This window comes from Gorilla gorilla, chromosome 10 (genome assembly GCF_029281585.2).
Source record: "Gorilla gorilla gorilla isolate KB3781 chromosome 10, NHGRI_mGorGor1-v2.1_pri, whole genome shotgun sequence".
In the NCBI taxonomy this organism is placed as follows: domain Eukaryota; kingdom Metazoa; phylum Chordata; class Mammalia; order Primates; family Hominidae; genus Gorilla; species Gorilla gorilla.
In genome coordinates this window covers 129,647,057-129,669,794 of record NC_073234.2, presented here as the reverse complement: position 1 = coordinate 129,669,794, position 22,738 = coordinate 129,647,057, and the positions used below count along the sequence as shown (strand labels likewise).

General features: G+C 41.9%; 1 protein-coding gene across 1 annotated transcript in view; it reads right to left on the bottom strand.

Moving 5' to 3' along the window:
* Positions 1 to 2,873: 2,873 nt before the first annotated feature.
* LOC134756527 (uncharacterized) overlaps positions 2,874 to 22,738 on the bottom strand; it is a 194,756-nt gene continuing 174,891 nt past the window's right edge. The window contains exon 5 of the transcript XR_010129266.1: positions 2,874 to 3,009. The gene's annotated coding sequence lies outside the window, so the exon portion shown is untranslated. The remainder of the gene's footprint in view (positions 3,010 to 22,738) is intronic.

Sequence of the window (22,738 nt, the reverse complement as noted above, 5' to 3'; positions counted from 1 at the left end):
TACCAACTCCATAGAAATATAAGAATAAAATGAGGATGAATATGTCAACAAACTTTGGAATTTTTTTTTTTTTTGAGATGGAGTCTCGCACTCTCGCCCCCGCTGAAGTGCAGTGGAGTGATCTCAGCTCACTGCAAGCTCCGCCTCCCAGGTTCACACCATTCTCCTGCCTCAGCCTCCCAAGTAGCTGGGACTACAGGCGCCCGCCACCGCACCTGGCTAATTTTTTGTATTTTTAGTAGAGATGGGGTTTCACCATGTTAGCCAGGATGGTCTCGATCTATTGACCTTGTGATCTGCCTGCCTCAGCCTCCCAAAGTCTTGGGATTACAGGCGTGAACCACCGCGCCCGGCTGAACATGTTTTAAATGAACCTATGCCTGACAAAGAAGATGGTTAATTCAACTGTCTATACAATGGAATTTTATGTTGAATTTTTTAATGATGTGGAAGAAGACTACTTAATTATATGGGAGCACACATGTACACACACACAGGGCTCACTATTTGCTAAGCATTTGCCTGGTATGATGTTTGTCCTCAAATAACCTTATGAGGCAGGTACTACCGTGAGCTTTAATTTACAGATGAGAAAATTGAAACTCAGATTATTTAAGTGATGCCTTCAAATTCACACAGGGCATAAAAGGCAGATTCAGAACATAGGCCTGTCTATTGATTGTGTGTGTGTGTGTGTGTGTGTGTGTTTTTAAAGAATAAAACAAAGCAGTTGGTAAAACAGTACATGCAGCAATATCTAGTTTTTGTAAAAAATAGTATGTGTGTGTGTGTGTGTGTGTGTGTGTGTGTGTGTAGACACACATTCAGAAGCCAGAGAGAAGACATCTCTTAAAATGTTAGAAGTTATTTTGGGGTCATAAGATAATAGATAATATTTTAAAATTTTCTTCTTCATGGAGAAAAATGTATTGTCTTTAACATATGTAATAACGAAGAAAAAAAGAAAAAGAGTTAGACAAGAAAATGGTTTATGCGCTGCCTAAATGTCAAATATCTTCTGCCAATGCTCACACTTCAGACTTAATTACAAGCTAGGTTAATAAGGTTCGAAAGCAAATGTTCACTCCCGTAGAATGTGATTCCAAAAGAAAAGTGTGATGTGCCAAGCATAAGTGTGCTGAGCTTCCCAATTTTCCCTCATGGCTCATACCTGCTTGCCCTCCCTCATTCCTTCTTTGTTGGAGGTTGCAAAGCAACTGTGCTTTCTTCTTTTTCTTGGAGGTCTGTGATTGTCTCCTAACTGTTAAGAGCCCTGCTTCTTTTTATAAATATTTTGGAAGCATCTCAAGCTTTGAAAAAAAGCCACTTAGAAGAGATGCATCTTGACAAATTGAGGATTCCATGAGATCATTGTCCAGGTTTTTATTGTATTTTCCCCTACTCCAGAAAGTGGGAGTACATCCAAATCAGAATGTGCACTACCCTGCTATATTTCTGGGAGAATAAAAGGAATTTGGCCGTGTCCTGCAAAGCATCCGACATTCACATATTTTTCTGGCGGAGACATTTTGCCAGACGTCAATGTTACTTGCAGAATGTGGCTGTTTTTATTTTAATCTGCAAATATTACTCCTGTGAATTATGATCTTTGCCTGGTTTGGGTATTAGAATGGGAATCAGGGAATCAGTGAAAGTTTATTCAGGCAAGGGAACAAGGAACATTTTGGAAAATGCAAACTTAAGAGGTACCCGTCAAAACATTCTTTGTAAAAAATATATTCCCCCTCTGCTCATTTTTAGAAACTTTTTCTTAGAGGCTTGGAGCCACCAAGGCTCTTCCCTTGGGGTTTAATTTTTCCTAGAGTAAGTTCATACAGGTGGGACTGGAAATATATGCAACTTAAGCAACAATGTGTGACAAACACTTTGTCACATGCTGGGATGCATAAATGCACAAACAGCGTTCCTGTTGTTATGGAGATTAGAAGTGAGCACAGAATGAACAATTTAATGATGTCATAGATACAAAGTGTTTTGGAGGATGTCCTGGGTGTTAGGAGCATATAATGGTTTTAACCTAATATGAGGGGTCCTGGGAAACTTCTGAGAAGTGGTGACAATTGAGCTGAATTACTTGAAAGTTGAGAGGATGACAATGGAGTTTGGGATGGACAGGTGCCTTAGGCACAGTGAATAGCCTACATGAGGTTCCAATGGTGGGAGAGAACACGGCACATGCAAAAAACTAGTTGCTTTCTGTAGGGTTGATGATGGGTAGCAATGATTAATTATCCTTTAAGAACTGTATGGCACTTAAGTACATGCATTGTAGAAAACTGTGTGCACAGCTGTAGATTTCACAGCCCAGGTCATTCTCTGTTTAACATCCAAGAAGTGGGGATCAAACATCTTCGTGAATTTTGATTTATTCCTATTTCAGTTGCAAATGCTAATGAAATAATAAGACATTGTAAAACAAAAGCTGTAGATTTTTTTTTCCTAAGACGAAGTATGAACTCCGTATAAGCTCCATGTGTTTCTTCTATTATTTTAAAAGCTGAGGGAATCACTGTAAATGGGAGAAAAAGACACATGAATTGGCATTCTTGCTTGGGAAAGAGCAATTCTTTACCCCCACATGAATCTTAAAAGATCTGACTCCCCCATGCTCAGACTCTGGCCTCAAGATATTTAGGACTGAAATCAGAGTGTGTAAAAAGAAATATTAATTAAGCACCTACTATGCACAGAAGCTTAATATACACATCCCTCTTTAATTCTAACTACTATATTAAGAAGATATTCTATTAGGAAGATATTATCATTTCCCATACATATGGGAAAACAAACCTTGGGCTATAAAGCTTGTGCATTCCCCCCCCCCCCCCCCACCGCCCTTTAACTATTTGCCTCTCCTTGATTGGATTATCCATGAACCACCCTGAGACCCAGAAGGGTTGATCTTCCCTGTATGCATCTTTGAATGATGTCTTCTTTTATCTCCTTTTCATCCCATCTCCTCCTCACACTAGGTTCTTTCTGAAGTCACTGGAGGGAGCAGAAAGTGTTATTCAGGGAATGTTTCAGAACCAACGATGCGAAGAAGCAAGATCACAGAAGTCTCAGCTTCTTCACTGCCATATATGTAGCGAGGAAGTGGTAAAAAGTTTTCTTCACTTTGAGTGTAATTGGGATATCATACAAGGCATGGATGAAGGGGTGGTCATAAAACAATTGTATTTTTGTTTCCCATTAGTCTGTAGAATGTACTCAGAGTGTGTATGTGTGTGGGGGTGGGTTGGGGAGGAGTTCTCCCACCGTCCCTAGGTGAAAATCCATGCAGTTTGATGCTCTTCCTACCTCTTCCTTAATAATAAAAGATCCTCTGGTCACTTTAAGTCACCAGACACCATCTCATTACAGAATTTAGGAGGCACAGTCCCATCTAATTTTCAAACTTCAAACTGGACTTTTTAAAATTTTTATTTAGATTTAAGAGATACAAGTGCAATTTTCTTCCATGGATATATTGCATAGCAGTGAAGTCTAAGCTTTTAGCATACCCATCACTTCAATAGTGAACATCGTACCCAGTATGTAATTTTTTAGCTCTCATCCTCTTCCCACTATCGTATATGTTGGAGTTTTCAATGTCTATTATTCTCCTCTTTCAAACTGGCTTTAAAATTAATAATCTTTTTTTTTTCTCTCCCAGGTAGGACCTGCCAACTGGCCTCTCTCTTGTTTCTCCACGTTTTGGCCCTAACTAGCTAACTTTGGCTTCTGGGTTTGAGCAGGTGGGGGCCAGGCAGGCAGGAGAAAGGAAAGGAGTATGGAAGTTCTTGCTTGACTGGTACTGTCTTAAGGTGGTTCTAAGCTCTCTGCACTGACTTGTCCTCTCATGGGCACTTATGTAAGTTCCTTGGAGTTGTCCCATCACTGGGGACCCCTCACTTGCCTCTCTTTTGACTTCTGCTCAGAGAGCACCACCTTAGCTCATTGCTTAAGCCTTCAGGAGCCTCCAGGAATTATGCAATACTTTGGCTGCTCTCTTCTGGGACCTGTGCACCCTTCCATGTGTCCCTGTTGACTACAGGAGCCTCCAGGAATTATGCAATACTTTGGCTGCTCTCTTCTGGGACCTGTGCACCCTTCCATGTGTCCCTGTTGACCCACACCAGCCAACAGCTCTCTCTCACACATAGTCCACAGTGGGTTCACAGGATACACTCAGAATCCTTGGCTCCAGTGAAGTCTGCAGGTGAAGATCTTTCCTAAGGCAACCACTTCTGTTTCAGCTGAGATAACCCATCTATTTTTTTGTCTCCTATTTCTCATATGGGAGCCAGATACAAGTTCACAGTTTATCCCATACTGTGGGGTCTTATATGAAATTCTCCAGGTAGTTTTCTTAAAGTTCCCTTTTCTTGTCCTGGAGTAAAAAATATTATCTCCACCCTGCTCCTTAGGGGAGGTTAAACTTCTAGGATAAATCTCTAAAAATAAATATATTCTCCTTAGTTCTTCTTTTCTGACCCTTACATATCCTTGATGAGGTGAGTGGTATTAAAAGTCATCTATTATATTATCAGTTAATTATATTAGTTAATTATTAGTTAATAATATTAATAGTTAATAACTAATAGTTAATTCTTGGACAGCTACTTTGGGATTTTTGTGGCACAATCTATGTGAAAACCACCTTGTTATCTGTGATAACGCACATTAACAGCTTCCCCTCTTCATGCTCGCCGGTTTTTGTTCCCTTTGCCAAGTGACTTTGAAGATGCCCTCACCAACAAGGCAGAGTCTATTTCCTCAGCCCTGAAGCTGGGCTGGCCGCATGATCTGCTTCAGCCTGCAGTGACAGCATGTCAGTACTGAGCCTCGACATCAAAAGGCCTTGTGTGTTTCCTCTCTTTCTTTCCCTCTCTCTCCCCTTCTGCCATCACTGTGAGGACATGCCCAGGCTAGCCTGCTGGAGGGTGAGAGACAGGTGGAGCAGAACTGAGTCCTCCCAATTGCCCAGCCAACAGCCAGCCACCCTCAGTCATGTGATCAATCCCAGCCAAGATTAACAGTCACCAGGCTGCTCACCCCAGACACATGAGCATTGGGCATTCCATAGGCCACTAAGGCTTTGTGGTTCTTGCTCACACAGCATTGTGTCGGCATCAGATAACTGAGAAGTATCTGATATCTATATCTTAATAGATGTATTTTAATATATTTTAATATATCTTAATAGATATATTTTAATCTAATATATTCTTAGGACTCCATTTGAAATGTTATATAGTCACAAATATTTCTTAAAAACTCCAAATTAAAAAGAAGTTTATTCATTTCCTCTCTTCTTTCCTTCCTGATACTTGAAAAACAAAACCAAACTCATGGCATTTTGCTTATTTTAAGCACAGGCAATGATAATACAGATTTCAAAACGTGTGCTCTGTATAAGCACAGTCCCCTGAAATGTTCCATGATGTGAGAGACCCAAGGTTATGTTTCACAGGGTTAGGATGAGGGTGCAGGGAGGAAGGCACTTGCCCAGGGCACAAAATTTGCAGGGGTACCAAAAATGTCAATAATCAAGATGACTAATATTTTAATGAGCTATTTTTAAAAAATCAAAACTCATATAAACATCCATAACAAATAAAGTATCGAAATTTTAAATAAAGACAAGATCATTAACTGTGCCATACCAAGCCACATTAGAGCCTGAGGCAGAAAGGGTGATGCCTCTTAGAAATACATGTTGCCCCCAGGAAAGTTCTAGCAATTGACATTCCCTCCAGCAGTGTATGAGGGTGCAGGGTCCCCACATTTGTACCATGCTGGCTGCTATCACTACTTTTCCTCTTGGCCAGTCTCACTGTTTCAATTTTCAGCCACAAGGTTTGCAGTAGGATGTGCCATTTAAAAGGTGTGTCATTTAATAAGTGGCCACAGGTCACCTCTTCAGGTGACTGGGTTCCCTAGGATCAGGTTTGGCAGTGGCTGACTATGGAGCTGAGACTCCAGCTCCTGTGATCACAGCCCATGATGAACCAACCCTGGAGGGCTCAAAGCCTCTTTCTCTCTCTCAACAGACTCCATAACAGGTGGAGACCAGAACCGGTTCTTGTGCTAGATTTGCTACTAACTTGCTGTGAGACCTTGAGCAAATGCCTTCCCCTCTCTGAGCTTTAATTTTTCCAAGTGCAACAGAAAAGAGAAGAATGGATCTCTAAGGCTTTGCCAAGTCATAAAATTCAGTTTCTATTATGCAGGTTCCTAACTTACATGCTTTCATGTCCTTAGAAGCTCAAAGAGATAGAAACCTAATGAAGAGGGAGATAAACTCCACCGTGTGAAGGATACGTTGTTATTTTCCTTTTAAGACAGTGGTTCTTAAAGTGTGGTTTCCTGGTCCAGCAGCATTGGTGTCCCGTGGAAACTTACCAGAAATGCATATTCTCAGTCTCTACCCCAGAACCCGTGAGTCAGGAGCTCTGGGCTGGGGTCTATCTGTCTGTATTTTAAGGAGCCCTTCTGGTGATTCCAATGCATGCTTAAGTGTGAAAGTCACTGTTCTAAGTCGCCTGGAGCTCACTTCCAAGAGGGTCATTGTCGATCATCATTAGTTATTGTCAGCATCACTGTGTGCTGACCATGTGCAAAACACGTGCTGAGGCTTTACATACATGTCTAAATGAATCACCACAGACCCTATGAAGAGGGTGCTATGATGTTCATCCCCATTTCACAGATAAAGAAACTAATGCACAGAAACATTAATTTGTCATGTGTTACTCTGCAATTAAGTGGCAGAGCTAGGACTAGAATTTAGATCTCTCTGTTTTAAAGCACATCATATACCTGCCCCTCTTAGGGAGATCTAATTGCTAGCTCCATAGCACAAGGGAAGGGGAAATAATTAGATTTAGCAAGATCATGAGACTGGTCTTGGAAACTCACCTCTGTTTAAGCATCAGAATCCCCTGGGGAGCTTTTTAAACTTCCTCATGCCCAGGCATCACCATCTCTGGACAGGGGACCTCAACCCTGCTTCCAATGTGCAGCTAAGGTTGAAAGTCACAAATGTAAAGAGTTTCCTTCTCAATTGGAGACTGGCTTCTACTTCCTTTCATTTCTGCTCAGTGCTGTACCCACCAGTTCCTTAGAGGGTATTTCCCTCCATGGGAAGAACCCACAGAAAAAGCCATACATTCGTAAATAGATCCTCTGCAGTTAATAGAACTCTAACCATAAAGCTGACCATCATTTTACAAATTGGGAAACAGAGGCTCAGAGGGGGCCAGTAGACTTCCCAAGCTTGCACAGCAACTTCTTGTGGGAGAGAGTCTCTTAATACCCCATCCCAGGAATTGAATATTCTTCAAGCTAAACAGCCCCCCAAAACCTTAAACCCTTTCACTGTGAGAGAAGCTCTCAAGTCCTCTTGCGGTTTTGATTCCTCTTTCGCAATAGCACTTTGCATTTTCTCCTAAATTCCTTCCAGCTGTCAGGTAAGAGAGCCCCCTGATAAGGATTTCCCCAGTGTGGGAGAGAAACATTTACCAGAGGTAACTCAACACACCAGGCTCCCTCCCAACAGTTTCCAAGCATATGGAATATATTGTGGTCGGAGGGAAATATATTTTAAGAATTTCTCCTGCATCTTTTCAGATACATTCCACCAAGGATTACTACAGGTGTCATGAAAAGTAGACTTTTGCTCTTTCCCAGTAAGGAGGAGGCAGACTTTGGCAGCAGAGTCAGCTCCATGGGTATGGGAGCCAGAACCAGCCTCAGCCAACTGCTGGAGATGGAGCCCTAGATCTAAACTCTCTCAGGTTCCGAGGTTTGGTTGCCTCTCTGTTTTCCCTGGTGGGTGTGTCAGGGTAGAATATTAGTGAGAATGATAAACATTTATTGAGTGCTATGAAATTAGCATCCCCCTACTCTATCCTCTTACCATATATTTTTTCCTTCTAATCTATTATGCATTCATTTGGATTTTTCTTTCTTTGTGGTCAGCCTTCCCCCATGAGGGCAGCAATTTTCCTTGTGTTGTTCCCCCAGCTTCTAGAATATCTCCTTTCACATAGTTGGTACTCAATAAATATTTGATGAATGGATGGGCTAACCTTTTCACATTCAGTCTGTCACTTAATGTTCACGACAATCCCATAGGGTAGAAACTGTTCTTAACTTTCATTTTATAGGTGGGAGGAATGAAACTCAGAGAGGTTAAGTAGCTTGACACAGGTCACCTAGCCTATATCTGGTATATCCTAGATGCAAACACAGGTCTGACTAATTCCATAGCTCATCTTCTTAACAGTCCATGGGAGAGACAAGAAAAGCTTCAGGAGGCCAAGTCTTTGGGTAGATAATCTAATGCCCAGTGTATGTCAAAACCCAGGCTGTGTAATGGTGAATAAGACACAGTTGCTGACTACAAAGAATTTACTATTAATGGAGAGAAATGAGTCAGTAAGTAATGGCAATGCAGTGTGGTGTTGTGATAGGGGGATGTTCAGGGGACCAGAAGAGTGTAGAGCACACATCTTTGTCAAAACCAGAGAAGGATTCCCGTAAGAGATGGCATGTCACTATCATCATCATCTTGTCTGTCTTCATCGTTATCATGGTCCTCAAAAGTTATAATTTACTGAGTTCTTTCTTTGTTCCACACAGCATGCCAAATTCTACACATTTTTTAAAATATAATTCTCCAAATAACCTATCAAGGATGAATAAACTGAGTCTCAGTGAGGTTACATAATTTGCCCAAGTCCCAGAGTAAGAGGCTGGACTGGGATCGGATCTCAGTTTTTTCAGTGCTACAGTCATTGCTACCCCAATGTGTTGTGGGGAGGTCGCCCATATAAAGGGGAGGAAATGTGTTCTATGCAAAGGAAATGGCACAGACAAATGTTGAGAAGTAAGAGAAGTAGATCTCTAAGGCAGAGGTGAGAAGAAAGTTTTAGAAGCCTTACCCCAAGGCCCAGACTACAAACTTGGGTGACCTCACCTGGGACATAACAGACTCTCAGACATGTGCATGGGCCTCTGCCAGGTTTAATCAACAGAGGTCATGAGGTTGGCATTCCATGGCACAAAATGTGGTTGCTCAGATAATGGGAGTTACAGGCAAGGCTATTGCCTGTGGCCAGAGTAGGCAGAGGTGGGCAATGATAATGCAACATTTCATTCAGCCAACTTTCCAAGACCCATTCCAAGTTGGACCCAGAGGTTACATCATAATCGCAGTCTTAGATCTCAGACCCTGTGAGTCTTCCTGGTTGGAAGCCCTTCCACCTGATAGATCCATCTTATTATAGGAATAATCAAAGGGCCCTGACATGAGATGGGGGTATAGCTTTCTTTTTCTCACTGAACCTTACAGAGCCCAATTTCCTGTTCCCCTTCTCTACCTCCAGCACTCTGTCATCATCCCTTATTGATGCAAGATCTTTGTAATGGCTCCATTTTTCATTTGTCTGGGGTGGGGGAAACATTCCTTGCTGGTTCTGTCCACCTCTTCAAATGTATTCAGATGCTGAACTCATAGCTCCTGGAAGAATCCACATCCACATCTAGGCTAAGTGGGTAAGGAACCATGTGGTGTCTTTCTAATGGACCAGCTGATTTGATCATGTGATTCCTCAGCCATAGCTGATTGGACCAGCTGATTTGATTATGGTACAGCTGGTTGGGCCATGTGATCTGTCAGCCACATGGATAATTTAAAGGACAACAGTCCACTGTTTGACAAGATACCTGTGTGGACAAGCCAACAAGAATGAGTTGGTTCTTCTGTTACCACCTTCTTTTGTGTTATATAAATATTTTAAGTGTAACTTTTAATTCCTCTGTTGTTATTTTTACTATATTTTTAAAATTATTTTCTTAGTGATTGTTTTGGGATTATAATATAATCTTAATTTGTTTAATCTACTTCAGATTAATAGTAATTCAATTCTGGTAAAATATAAAAAGCTTGCTCCAATATAGCTCCATTTTATCTCCCTCCTTTATACTCAGTTCTCTGAAATCTGCTCGTTATACAATGCAGAAATATATATAACACAATCACAAAGTTGTTAAAATATACTGAACATTTCTGTGATTCAGGCTTTATGCTAAGCACTTATGTGCAATATCGTCTAATCTTAAAAACAAACAAAAACAAAATCATAAGGTGATGCTACAATTACCGTCATCTTAGGCATAAAAAATAAAGTGTAGAAATGTTTGAGTAATTTGCTCAAAAATGCACTGCTAGCAAGTGATAGAAATGGAATTCTAAGTCATGACTTTTAACAAACTTGGTAACAAACGAAACTATTTCAGGCCAGATTAAAAGATGGTGACTGCAGATTCACTTTGGGGGTAAGAGTTGAGAAATTCAAGGTTGAGTTATAGAGCCTGAAGCCCAGAGCTATAGTGTGTCTAAGATGTGTTAACTTCTTTCTTTTGAGCAGCATTCAGTTTAAGAGTTGATCAACACTTAGTGAACATCCACAGTGTCACCAGGGATGGCAGAGTGATGTCACAGATGCATCTGTCAGAAGCTCACTGTACCCTGACCACTTCTCACTTTATATCCTCTACTCTGAACCCCTCCCCCATGCATTCATTTGGAAGACATTGGATTGTCCCAGTAAGGGAGCATTAAAAATGCAGCCAAGTGCAACTTGCATGTTTTCCACCTTCTCAGCGAGCCTGAATTAATAGGTCAGTCCAAAGTGACTCAGAGGAAATCAATATTCTTCCCCTGGTCCCTGAGCTCCACAATGGACCTGACTCAACTGCCTTCTTTTATTTAACCCTTCCCTGTAATGTTGGCAACAAAACATGTATGATGACTCACTAAAAGTTCTTTCTCATGTGGCAGAAACTCCTGTGTTTACTCTCCCCAGAACTCTAGCTGAGACCACCTCTCCCTTTTTCATTCCCCCACTCCCCAGGCATATCTGCTTTGAATCATTGCCAATCCAGGGAGCAGGGATTCCACTTTAACAAAAGGCAGAACTTGACTTCAGAGCTGATTCAAGCCTTGGAGTAATTTCATCCCTCCTTACTCACTTGAATCTAGTGGAAGTCAATAAATAGAATGGTGAGGAAGGTGTTGATGGCTCTGACCACCATCCCAAGGACTCTTCACACACTCCATCATCTCCTCCCGTGAGACAGACCTGTGCCACTTAGCTAGCTTTCAGAATTTGAAAGCACTTTCTTCTCTGGCTCTCAAACCATTGTTTCAATTACTATCAAACAGATCCCACCAATCTCTCTGAAAAGCTAGTATGTGACTGAGCCAGGATTTGAACACAAGGTGTCTGACTTCAGAGCTCAAGTTGTGTCTTGCTGGTACCCATACAGCCCATCACGGGGCTACAATACCTGCCCCTGCATGATGTTGATGACTATTCTGCCAAGAACAACCCTGACAGCAGGAAGATAACTGCATTTTACAGTGTACAAGGGAGAAGAATCTGAGCCAAAGGATTTTAAGATGGAAGAAATAGAAATGGAAGTTGATGTTCCTACTTACTATCCTCACCACTCTCCACACACAGATGCTTTGAGAACTTTCCTTCCTATTTCCAAGCAAAAACACCCATGACTTAGTTTGACATCTGAATTAATCAGCATACAGTTTCATCTGCTGATACAAAGACCCAAATTGATAGTAACTTAAACAAGATAGTTTGTTTCTCTGTCCTGTATCAGTCCATGTCTAAGCCATCCTGGGCTGAAATGGTGGCTCTGTGGTGTCATGCACTCAGGCTTGTTCTCTCTTCTTACGTCTCATTGGCCTGTACTTAGTCACATGACCCAACCAACTGCAAAGGAGGCTGGGAAACACGTCTTTAGGTAGAAGACCACTTTCTTAGCTAAAATTTGAGGGATTTCTTTACTAAGGAAGAGGAAGAGAATGGATAGTGAGAGGCAAATAGCAGTTTCTGTCACAACATTTCAATAGGTACGGTAGTGACCCCTTATGTGCAGTTTTATTTTCCTTGGTTTCAGTTATCCATGGCCAACAGCAACCTGAAAATATTAAATGAAATATTCAAGAAATAATACATATGTTTTAAATTGAGCACTATTCTGAGTAGCATGATCAAATCTCACACCATCATGCTCCATCCTAGATGTGAATCATCCTCTTGTCTAGCATATCCACTCTGTGTTTGCTACCCCTCTGTTAGTCACTTAGCAGCCATCTTGGTTATGAGAGCCACTATCATGGCATTGCAGGGTTTGTGTTGAAAAGTAACCCTTATTTTACTTTATAATGGCCCTGAAGCACAAAAATGTTGACTCTGGCATATTGCTATAATTGTTCTATTTTATTACTAGCTAGTGTTGTTAATGTCTTACTGTGCCTCATTTATGCATTAAACTTTATTGTAGCTATGTATAAGAAAAAAACATAATATATATCTATATATAGGGTTGGCTGCTATCCACAGTTTCAGGCATCCAATGGGGGTCTCAGAAATATATGCCCTGTGGATAAGGGGGGACTACTATATTCAAGCAATTGTCAGTGTCATATATACCCCTGTGCGTGTGTGTCTGTGTGTGTCCTATGTATTTACTTTCACACAGATAATCATAGATGATATATCAGTCTGTATTCACTCAGGAAAGTAGAACCACTATGAGTATTATAGAATAAGGAATTTATTACAGCAGTTAGACCTTACACCATTGTGGCAGTTGCTGGGGAAAGTAAGGTCTGAAAGGAGAGTTAAAACAGCAGAGATGGGTCACTCACTAGTCCTGAGTGAATGAGTTGAAGCTAGCAGGGAAATCTTAAGCTAGGTCATTCCCATTGCTAGAGTGGAACTGCAAAGGAAGATCACTGTAGAAGTCTATGGAAGGTTGTCTGTTCTTCATGGCTACCATTTCTATGAGTCTACAGCAAAACATTCGGCTGTGGGCTTGAGGTGGTTTTTGGGTCAGCAGATCCTTTGAGAAGGAGAGCTGGACACAGAACAGAAAAGAGGGAGTATAAATTGGAACCCATGGGCACCTCTGTGTCTGTTTCCTTCAGCCTCTAACCAACAATGACATTCAAAGGGTAATGGCTGCCACCTCACTTTCACCTCCTGTATCTTACCCAAGTTCTAATCTGGAACAATATGGGAATAGAATTCTGAGAAATGTAGTTCCTAGCACAATCAAGTTGACAAAAGAACAACCCAGCACAAGTAGGGAGCCATTACCACCCGCGATTCTGAAGTAGTCAACTAGGACCTGGAAAGACAGGCTATGTGAAGAGGGACACATCTGCCAGGTGTCACCTGTCAACTACAGATGGAGAGACCCCACTAATCAATAGCAGCACTGCAGTGAGGAAGCTACAAGGCTAGGAGAATTAACACCCTGATTTTATTTTCCTTCTGTGCTCTGAACTTCTGCTGGTATCACGCACTGGAAGAACTCAACAGGAAGCCAGAGGGCTAGGGAGCATGTTGATGCAGTCCATAGAGTCAGCCCCTGGGACATATGGCAGGATGGAGGAGATGGAGAGAGGCTCTTCAGGGGCAAATGGGAAATGTTCAGTACATGATATACATGTATAGACACTTATTAAATATCAGCACATATTTGAGCCTCTATGGTAAGCAGGCCTTTCCAGCAGTCTATAGTGGTATTATAATCAACTGAAATGGGACAAATCCTGAAATCACTGTGACAAAAGGAACTGAGTCTATTGAATCTCTCCCAAGCCCTCATCCCTACTGCCTAGCTGCTGCTCACTGCCAATACAAATGTAGTGGTTGTTTTGCTGCAAAGCTATGGTGGTGTTTGTGGGTAGTAACACAGATTGTTTTTGGAGTCAGACAGGCTCCTTCATTCATTTATTCAATCAGGAGCCACTTGTTGGAAGAATGGGAGAACAGCATGTACAAAGGTCCCGAGGTAAGAAACTGCGTAGAGTATTTGGGGAATTCAAAGAAGACAAGAGGTTGAGGTACAAAGGGTATGGGAGGTATGGTTAGGGAGAAGTGGCTATAGAATGTTGGTGCATAGGCAGAAGCCACGTAATGTGAGTCCTTGCAGACCAAGGTAAGGAGTTTAGAGTAACTTACCTGTCCGAGAATAAAGGAGATTTGAGTAAATTCTTCTAGAATCAAGTGATTAAACTCAGGGCAATCATTCAAAATCATGTGATAGAAAAATATTTAATAATATGAGAAAATGTTTACAATATATGAAAAAGTGAAAAGACCAGCTGTAAAACATTATGTGCAATTTGATCTCATTTTTGTAAAAAAAAAAATATTGCTTGTATAGCCATAAAAATATCTTGGAAGGATATTTTACCATTGCCATTATAGAGTGAAATGATTATGGACCAACTGCATTTTTTTCATTGTACTTTTCTGTGTTTTCCAAGTTTTCCATTTGGAACGTACACTTTTGTAACAAATCTATCTATATTACCTATCTATCTGGATGTATGTATATATGTGCTTATATATATCTACATAAGAAAAATGTGTGCATCTTGTTTAAGTGCAGTGATTATTTTTCATTTGTTTCTCTTTATGCCTGATTTCTTTTGGGAGTGGATATGAGACAGATTGTTTTGAAACTAAAGACAAGTTTCAATCTTCTACTCTCACTTATTTGCTGTGTGATCTTGGAATGGCCACTTAACCTTTCTGAGGTTATGCTTATTTGTCAAGTGGGAATACTTCCACCTGCCCTTATTTCCTCTGAGAGCTCTGATGGGAAAGGAATGACAAGAAGAGTGGAAATGTTTTCCCGGAGAACAGAACACTCTACAAAATGGACACATATTGGTGAAACCCAATCAGGGATTCGTAATCCAACATGCCCTTAGCTCTTTCTTCTTCAAAGTTAGCAACTTCTACAAGGTCAGCTTAGCCAGGAACCAACTATTTATGTGGCCCTGCCCCAGGAAGAAAAGTCATAGCAGGCTCCTCACTATGCCCTTCAAGGGCCCATGTGAATTAACCCTTGGCTACCTCTTCAGCTTCATTTCCCTTGCTTCCTACCTGCCAGCTACCATGACCTCTTTCTAGTCCTTGACCAAGCTGTGTTCATCCCCAGCTCTGGTCTGCTGCACCAGCTTTTTCCTCTGTCTAGAGTCCTCTGTCCCCATACTTCCCATGACTGACTCTGTTTTGTTTCGTTTTGTTTTGTTTTGAGACGGAGCCTCACTCTGTCCCTGGGCTGGAGTGCAGTGGCACGATCTTGGCTCACTGCAACCTCTGCCTCCTGGGTTCAAGTGATTCTTCTGCCTCAGCCTCCCAAATAGCTGGGACTACAGGTGCGTGCCACCACGCCAGACTAATTTTTGTATTTTTAGTAGAGATGGAGTTTCACCATGTTGGCCAGGATGGTCTCGATCTCCTGACTTCGTCATCCTCCCTCCTCAGCCTCCCAAAATGCTGGGATTACAGTCGACTGCTTCTTTCATACTCTTTTAAGAGGTCTCTACTTAAATCTCACCCTCCTCCCCTAGAGAGACTTTCCAGGAACACTGTGTCCAAAATAATCCCTATGACTCTCATTACTATATCACCTTGTTATGTAATTTTAGCAGCACTCATAATTCTTCTTTTAAAATCTTATTCGTTTGATTACTTTTTTTTTTTTTTTTTGAGACAGGGTCTCACTCTGTCACTCAGGCTGGAGTGCAGTGGCACAATCAGCTCACTGCAGCCTCCACTTCCTGGACTCAAGCAATCTTCCCACCTCAGCCTCTCGAGTAGCTGGAACTACATGTGTGCACCACCACGCCTGGCTAATTTTTGTATTTTTTGTAGAGACGGGGTTTCACCATGTTGCCCAGGCTGGTCTTGAAATCCTGGGCTCAAACAGTCCTCCTGTCTCAGCCTCCAAAAGTGCCAGGATTGCAGGAGTGAGCCACCACACCCAGCCTGTTTACTTTTTTAGTCCACACAGTAGGATGTACATGCAATGGAACAGGGACTTTGTTGCAAGAATGGCATCTGGGACCTGTTAGAAACTAAAAAATATATTAAATGAAAGAATCAGGATGGCTAAGAAGTGAGGGGAGCAAAATCTGCATTATTAGCCGGTGGGGAAGGACAAGTATGTATAAAAGATATCCCCATTCGATTACCATAGCAGAAAATGTTCGATCTCTCTAAACACCTCTCTTCCCTTTCCTTAGTAATAGACCCTCCAGATTTAGCTAGACACTTGGCTAATTAGAATAAAGATGACATTCTCTAGCCACCCCTGCAGCTAGATGTAACAATGTGATTAAGTTCAAGCAGAAATGATGCCTGCCACTTCAAGATAATGCCCGTGAAAGGAAGAAATGTGTGCTGACCTTCCTACTTTGAGCTTCTCACTGGCTGGAATGCAGTCTTGATGTCTAAAGCCGGGGCAGCCATGTTGGGTCACAAGATGGACGCCACACATTAGCGACGGCAGAGCCACAGATGGGAGGAAGCCATAGACCATGTAGCCAGGTTTCTACTTTCGTAAAGACTAAACTTTTACCATGCTCCAGCCACTGTATGAGGGGTCTCTTTGTTCAAGTGGCTTAGTCTATATCTTACCTACCTACTTTCCCTGTAATTTCATAGTCGAATCATTTATGTTGCTATAAAATAGTTCACACTGAGTTTTCCAATCTCTTTTTGATCATAGTCCTAACAACAGCTGGAAAGGCCTCAGTTTTGGAAAAGTTATTCACAGGACCTGATCCTCCTCTCCTCCGCTTTTAGCTTCTGACACAAATTTTTTTGAGGTTTGGTTTCTCCTGGGATTTTTGAAACAGAGTTAAGAGAGATCTTCCCTCCCAGTTATCTGTGATCCCCTCTTTGAAGCAAGATGCTGGTTTTTGGTTTGCTGCCTTCTCAGTGATAATTTATCTCCTCTGTTTATGAAATTCAGGAAATAGATTCTGCGGATGTTTCCTAATCCTAATATACACTTGGTGTGTATTTTCCCCTGCAACTTTCAAATTCCCATCAGAAAAGACAGCATGTAAATTTAAACCAGAACTTGAAATCTCTGTGCCTCTGAAGTGGGAGGCAGGAGAACTTGCTGGCTCTGGGATAGGTTTCGTTGGAACACATTTGGAAGTTTCTTTTAATGAGATTGTTTGGTGTATTAATTTTTTTCTTTATAAATGGACACATATATATTTTCCATGGGGATTCCTGGAAGCCAGAGCAGAATTCCTTTTTTGCATAACCTTGATTTTATTGCAAAGTGTGGGCTGCTCATATTTAATTTCCTTGGAAAAAAACAGAGCCTGCCATGAAACTGGATGCTATTCCAGGGTGGAGCACAAAGTCTGGGAGTCTAGGACTCCTGTGCCAATGCAGCCATTCCTTAGTGCACACATATAAAGGGCTTAACATTTTGGAACACAGGTAGATTTACCGGGTTGCACAGACGTCAGAGTCCCCAAGACCCGTAAGTCCCTTTCTGTGCTGGGGAGGGCCCAGCAGCGTGTGTGCATGGCCATATGTTTTGTAAAATTTGTAAAAGGAAGAGTTAAGACCCTTTTCTCTTTCTACTCCAACTTCCTCTTCCTCTTCATTATACTTTCCCTCCTGTCAGTTGTGGCCTCAGGCATTTTGGAGTTCCATCTAAGGGGACGTTGAATTGGTAATATGTTTAGTTTTGGTTTAGTGGTATATTTTTCTGTGGTTTGCAGTTATTCTGTGTATAGTTAAGTTATTGCCAGGCTGTCTTAGTGGCTTCTAGGAATATGCCTATTGCCCAGTTTGTGGTATGAACATGTTCTGTGTCACCTCACCCCAGAAATATACGGGGAGTGGTGGAAAAATCTTGTTAGAGGAAAGATTAAATTCTCTTGCATGAATATTAGAAAAGTAATAATTGTTATAGGAAGAGGCAGAGTATGCAACCCTCCAAAAATGTAGAAAAAATATTAAACAGTGTGTCAGGCAGTTCATTAATAAAAACTTTGTGTTATTTTAATGGATTTTGTGCCATTTATGAGATTTGTGAGGTTTCAAAAATTTGTTGTAATCTCTTTTCTCATGCTAAATAAATGGTTACTTTTATACCTAATTTTGCATCCATAATTTTGTTTTCTTTTCCTTAAGTAGCCTTCTGAATAGTATAAACTTTAAGCCCCCCAACCCAGAATATGACCTTGGGTATGGGGAGGGCACAGTGGAACATGAAGATAAGACAGTAAGACACATTCTTAAGAATTGTATTTAGCAGAATTTTTATTTTACAGCAGAATGGATGGATACTTTAAAAATTCTCTATGACAGGAATTGATAAACTACAGTCTTTGGGTCAAAGTGGTCTGCTGCTTATTTTTGTAAATAAAGTTTTATTGAAACATGGCCATGCTCACTTGTTTGCATGTTGTCTATAACTGCTGTCACATTACAATGGCAGAGCTGAGTAGTTGCAAACAAAATCATTTGGCATACAAAGCTTAAAATATTTACTATTTGGCCCTTTATAAAGATAGCTGACCCCTGCTCTATACCATGGACTCCTCACAGAGGGCTAATGACAGGTCAAGCCCCTAAGAGGTTTGGTTAGTGTCTTGCCCATATAGCTGTCATGAAGAGTCATGAGGCTCTCTCATGGACCACACCAAGCCAGGAAATGTCCCACTAAAACCGCTATTTTCCATTCAAGCCTTGGTTATGTTCCTCCTGTCCTGCTCAATAACTTTTGACGGCTCCCCAGTGCCCACGGGACTTTAGCCAGGCATTCGCACTCTTCTCTGATCAGGTGACATCCCATCTCACAAATATCCTCCCCTTACCCTCCCACATATTCCCTCTCCTGACCCCAGGGGTCATGGTGGATATTTCTGTCTCAGTATCCATTGATGATAGGAAGAAAGTTGAGGAACTGGAGTCAGACCCTGGACTGCCTGCCTCCAAAATCTACACTTTAAACCACCATATTAGACTGCTGCACTGACAGAGAGTTGTTTATAAAATCCTAAGTTGCAGGTGGTGTCATGGCCACCCAGATAAAAACTATATTTCCCATTGTCCCTTGCAGGTATCCATGGCCATGTGACTAAATTCTGGCCAATAGGATGTGAGAAGGAGTAACATGTACAACTTCCTGGTTGTATTACCAAAGAGCAGGGGTGTAACCTCCACTTCCTCTTCTCCCTTCCCCTGAGTGAACATCAGCCTTCCTAGACCATGGTGGGGAAGACATATGTTGAGTTTGGCAGAGAAACTTAAGGCAAAGAGCCTGAATCTCTCACTCTGAAGAGCAACCCCAACACTGGATCACTATATTCAGACTATAACAGAGGAGAGAAATAAATTCATATCTTATTTAAGCCCTATTTATTTTGGGCTTTGCAATAACAGCTGAACCTCTATCTTGAACAATTATACCCATCAATTTTGTTTGTTTTGTTTTGATTTTCTGAAGCACGTTCCAGGAGAGGCTGGTACAATGGTCCCGTGGGCTACTAAGTCTTCGATGTTACCTGCAAGGCAAGGACGTGAACACCCCAAACTCTCCCAGTGCCATCCACTTTCACCAAGTAGCCACAGTTGCATTCTCAGATCTCAGATCCAGATCTCAGGGCAGCTGCCTCTGGAACACACCATTTTATCCAGTGCTCATTCCCTTGGCCAGGGCTGTATTACAGGCAAAATAAACACGGTTGACTGTTTCCATCGTAACTTCACGCTTTACAGGAAGGAAGTTGGAACTTGGACAAGGGACAGGTTTTCCTCAAGGGGAAGGGAACAGCCCGTTTTGGACCCTTCTTGAAGTGGATTAGGTTGGCTCCATCTCAGCTGAGATTAATAAGTGTCATGCTTCAGGACAAATAAGCTTGGGATTTGCCTCATGGACTCTGCTTCTACTTGGCTGTTCTGGGGTCCTTCTTCCCCAGTGGTATCAGTGAAGTGTGGCAATAAGTGGAGTTGTGCAGGAAGGCTGTACTCCACCACAGAATGTTTTTTCCAACTCAGGGGTTACACTGCCTAACATTCTACCAGCAAGAAATGAATAACTTTGGCTTAAGCATTACTCTCTTCCTCCCCAGTCTTCATTTATGGGGAAAGAACAGCTGGCCCTATAAAAATAATTGGAGCTACAATTTATGTTGACTAGGTTTCAACTTCTAAATTCTGCACAGTGCTTGGTGGAGAAAGCCAAGAACAGGATCACTCCTGTTCCCCAGCAGAGTTTGGGAATGGAAATGCCTTTGAATGAAGCAGAATGTGGGTAGCTCATTAGCGTCTCAGTGTGAATTGAACTAACAGACCCAGTTTTCCCAAGTAGGTGAATTTGCTCTTCTTGCTCAAGCCTGGAGGATTTGAAGACCATCATGTTATGGCATTTAAAGATTGACTTGATTTAAGCCCATGAAGACGTTCAGCTTATTGTTTAGCCCACAACATAGGCTAAGTAAATTTTGTTGAATAATCCATTCAGGATTATTTCCCAGAAGAAAAAAATGCTGTCACAAACTGGATAATTTGAGAAGAATTTAATAAGACTACTTAATAAAAGTGTGAGTAGGATGTAGGGGTGCTATAAGTGTTAGGGAATGTTTTGTGAATAATAATAGCAAATTTGTGAGGGGAAGGGTGTCCTATGTTTAAAGAGATGAGAGGAAGTAGCAGTTATTGGAACTCATGGAAAAATTCATGTGAAGGTGGCTACTTGAGAGGAGTGACGACCCTTGGTTGAGGTCACATTCAGCCCAAGGCAAACTCCCCAAAGTAAACATCCCAATCTAACTCTATTCCTATTTTCCTACTTCCCAGTGGAGCTTCCTATTGGCTGAACCCAACCAGAAGCTGGTGTGCCTGGGAGCCCATTGGTGCTATCTACACAAGTTCACCTCCCAGGCACAGAGCCAGATGAAGAAGGGTAGGGAGTAGACCTAGAGGGCACATGGGAAATATCTGTCCCAAGGAGATATGAGCAATGCTCAGATATTATTAGAACTTCTTGAAATGACTACCATTCAGCAGAACCCCTTCCACCATGATGTGTTCGGGGGTAGAAAGCCAGTCAAAACAATACTAGGTAACAATTATTGAGTGCTTGCTGCATGTTAAGCACTGTGCTAGACACTTTACATATATTATCTCAGTTAATGTTCACAATAAGCTGATGAGGTAAGCCCTTTTCTCACCCCTGTCTTACAGAAAAGGAAACAAGGCATAGAGAGATTAGGTAAATTGTCCAAAGTCAACACAGTTAGTCAATGTTGCTGGTTGGGCTGTCTGAAAAGCCAATTCTAAGACAGAGTTTGTCATGCAGAAGTTTGTATGAGAGGATATTCTTAATGTCAGTGGGAGGGAAGAGGCAGAGGATGCAAGGGTAGGTGGAAGTTGAGCTGTGCCTAAGGCTCAAAAACTTACTTGACTGAATGAAAGCTCTGGAGTAAGATGGCCCTTTAAAGTTGTCTCAAGTTGGGCCCAAACAGCCAAGCCTTTATACTCCATCTGTCATTGATTATTAGATGCTGATCACTCTCGGAAGAGTGTGATCATAGGCTCTCTGAAGCTGATGGGATCCCAAAGGGGCTGGCAGCTGAAGGCTCTCTGTAGCCTTCAGCTCCCAGCATCTAATCATCGCAGCACCCGCCATTGCAAGTGATAGAGTCAGGGCCCCCACTTCATAGAAACAGTGCTAAGCACAGTGCAGCACTTTCTTTAGAAGAAGATGCCACACAGTCACATCAACCCTCACGTGTGTCAGCTGCAGTCAGACGCTGACAATTACTTCATGGGGCAACCTCATCTGCAAAATCAATTTCCAGTTGGCAACCATTGATGGTTTCTTCCCATTTCTGGGCTGGCATATGAGACTCTGGGGTGCTGCTGAATGCGCTGAGTCATTCTTGGGATTATACTGAACTTATTGCATCTTGGGGTATCCCAGAACATTTTTACAAATCCATATATAGTTATCTACCATCTCTTCCTCTTCATTAAACCTGTTTAGCAGTCCCTTCGAATGCAATGGGCACCTTCTAAAACCAACGTGACTCATGGAAATTTCTTAGAAAGTGCCAGTTTGGTCACCAACATATATTCTTTCAATCAGGCCTAACAGGTTATTTTTCTTCCCCAGAGTTGGACTATATTGCTTTTTGTGTGAGCATCAGTGAAGCAATAGGCTTGACAAACTTCGGGGTCATGTTGTATTACAATAAACATCTTTAAACTCTTGAGTCATACTCAAACCCAGTGAGGATCACAAGAGGAGAGGCCTGTGCAAACAGAGAGCTCATCAGGTCCATTCCTCACTCTTGCCCACTCTGCTCTCAGAAGTTGACCACGATGGCCTAAGCAAGCTGGATTCCCTTGTCCTCTGGCTTCTGATTAAATTTGGCCAAAAGGAGTCACCAGCAGCAGACCAGATGCATTAAGTAATTCCTGTCTGTCTTGGAAAGTGGGAGGGAAGAGGAAGAGAGATATTTGTTCCCTCTATTCCCTGCCTGGTGGGCTGTGGTTTGGCAGTGGCTGCCTTCCAGTATGCTGCAGCTCTGGCTCTCTGTGGGTCCTGGTATCACTGTTCCCTTCCTGCCTTTTCCGACTGAGGGTAGTAACTGCTCCCCACTGTTAATAATCCCAGGGTTCATTACCTCCCTGTGTTGTTTTCCTTAATCGTGCTCACTTTTCTGCAAACCTTCTTCATTTTAACTCCTTTCAAACAACCCCTAGGTTTGTCATTGGTTTCCTGCAATGACCCCAATTGATACATCTCCCCTCTTACCTTCCCACTGGGTGGACACTCAGTAAATAGAGGGGTGGGAGGA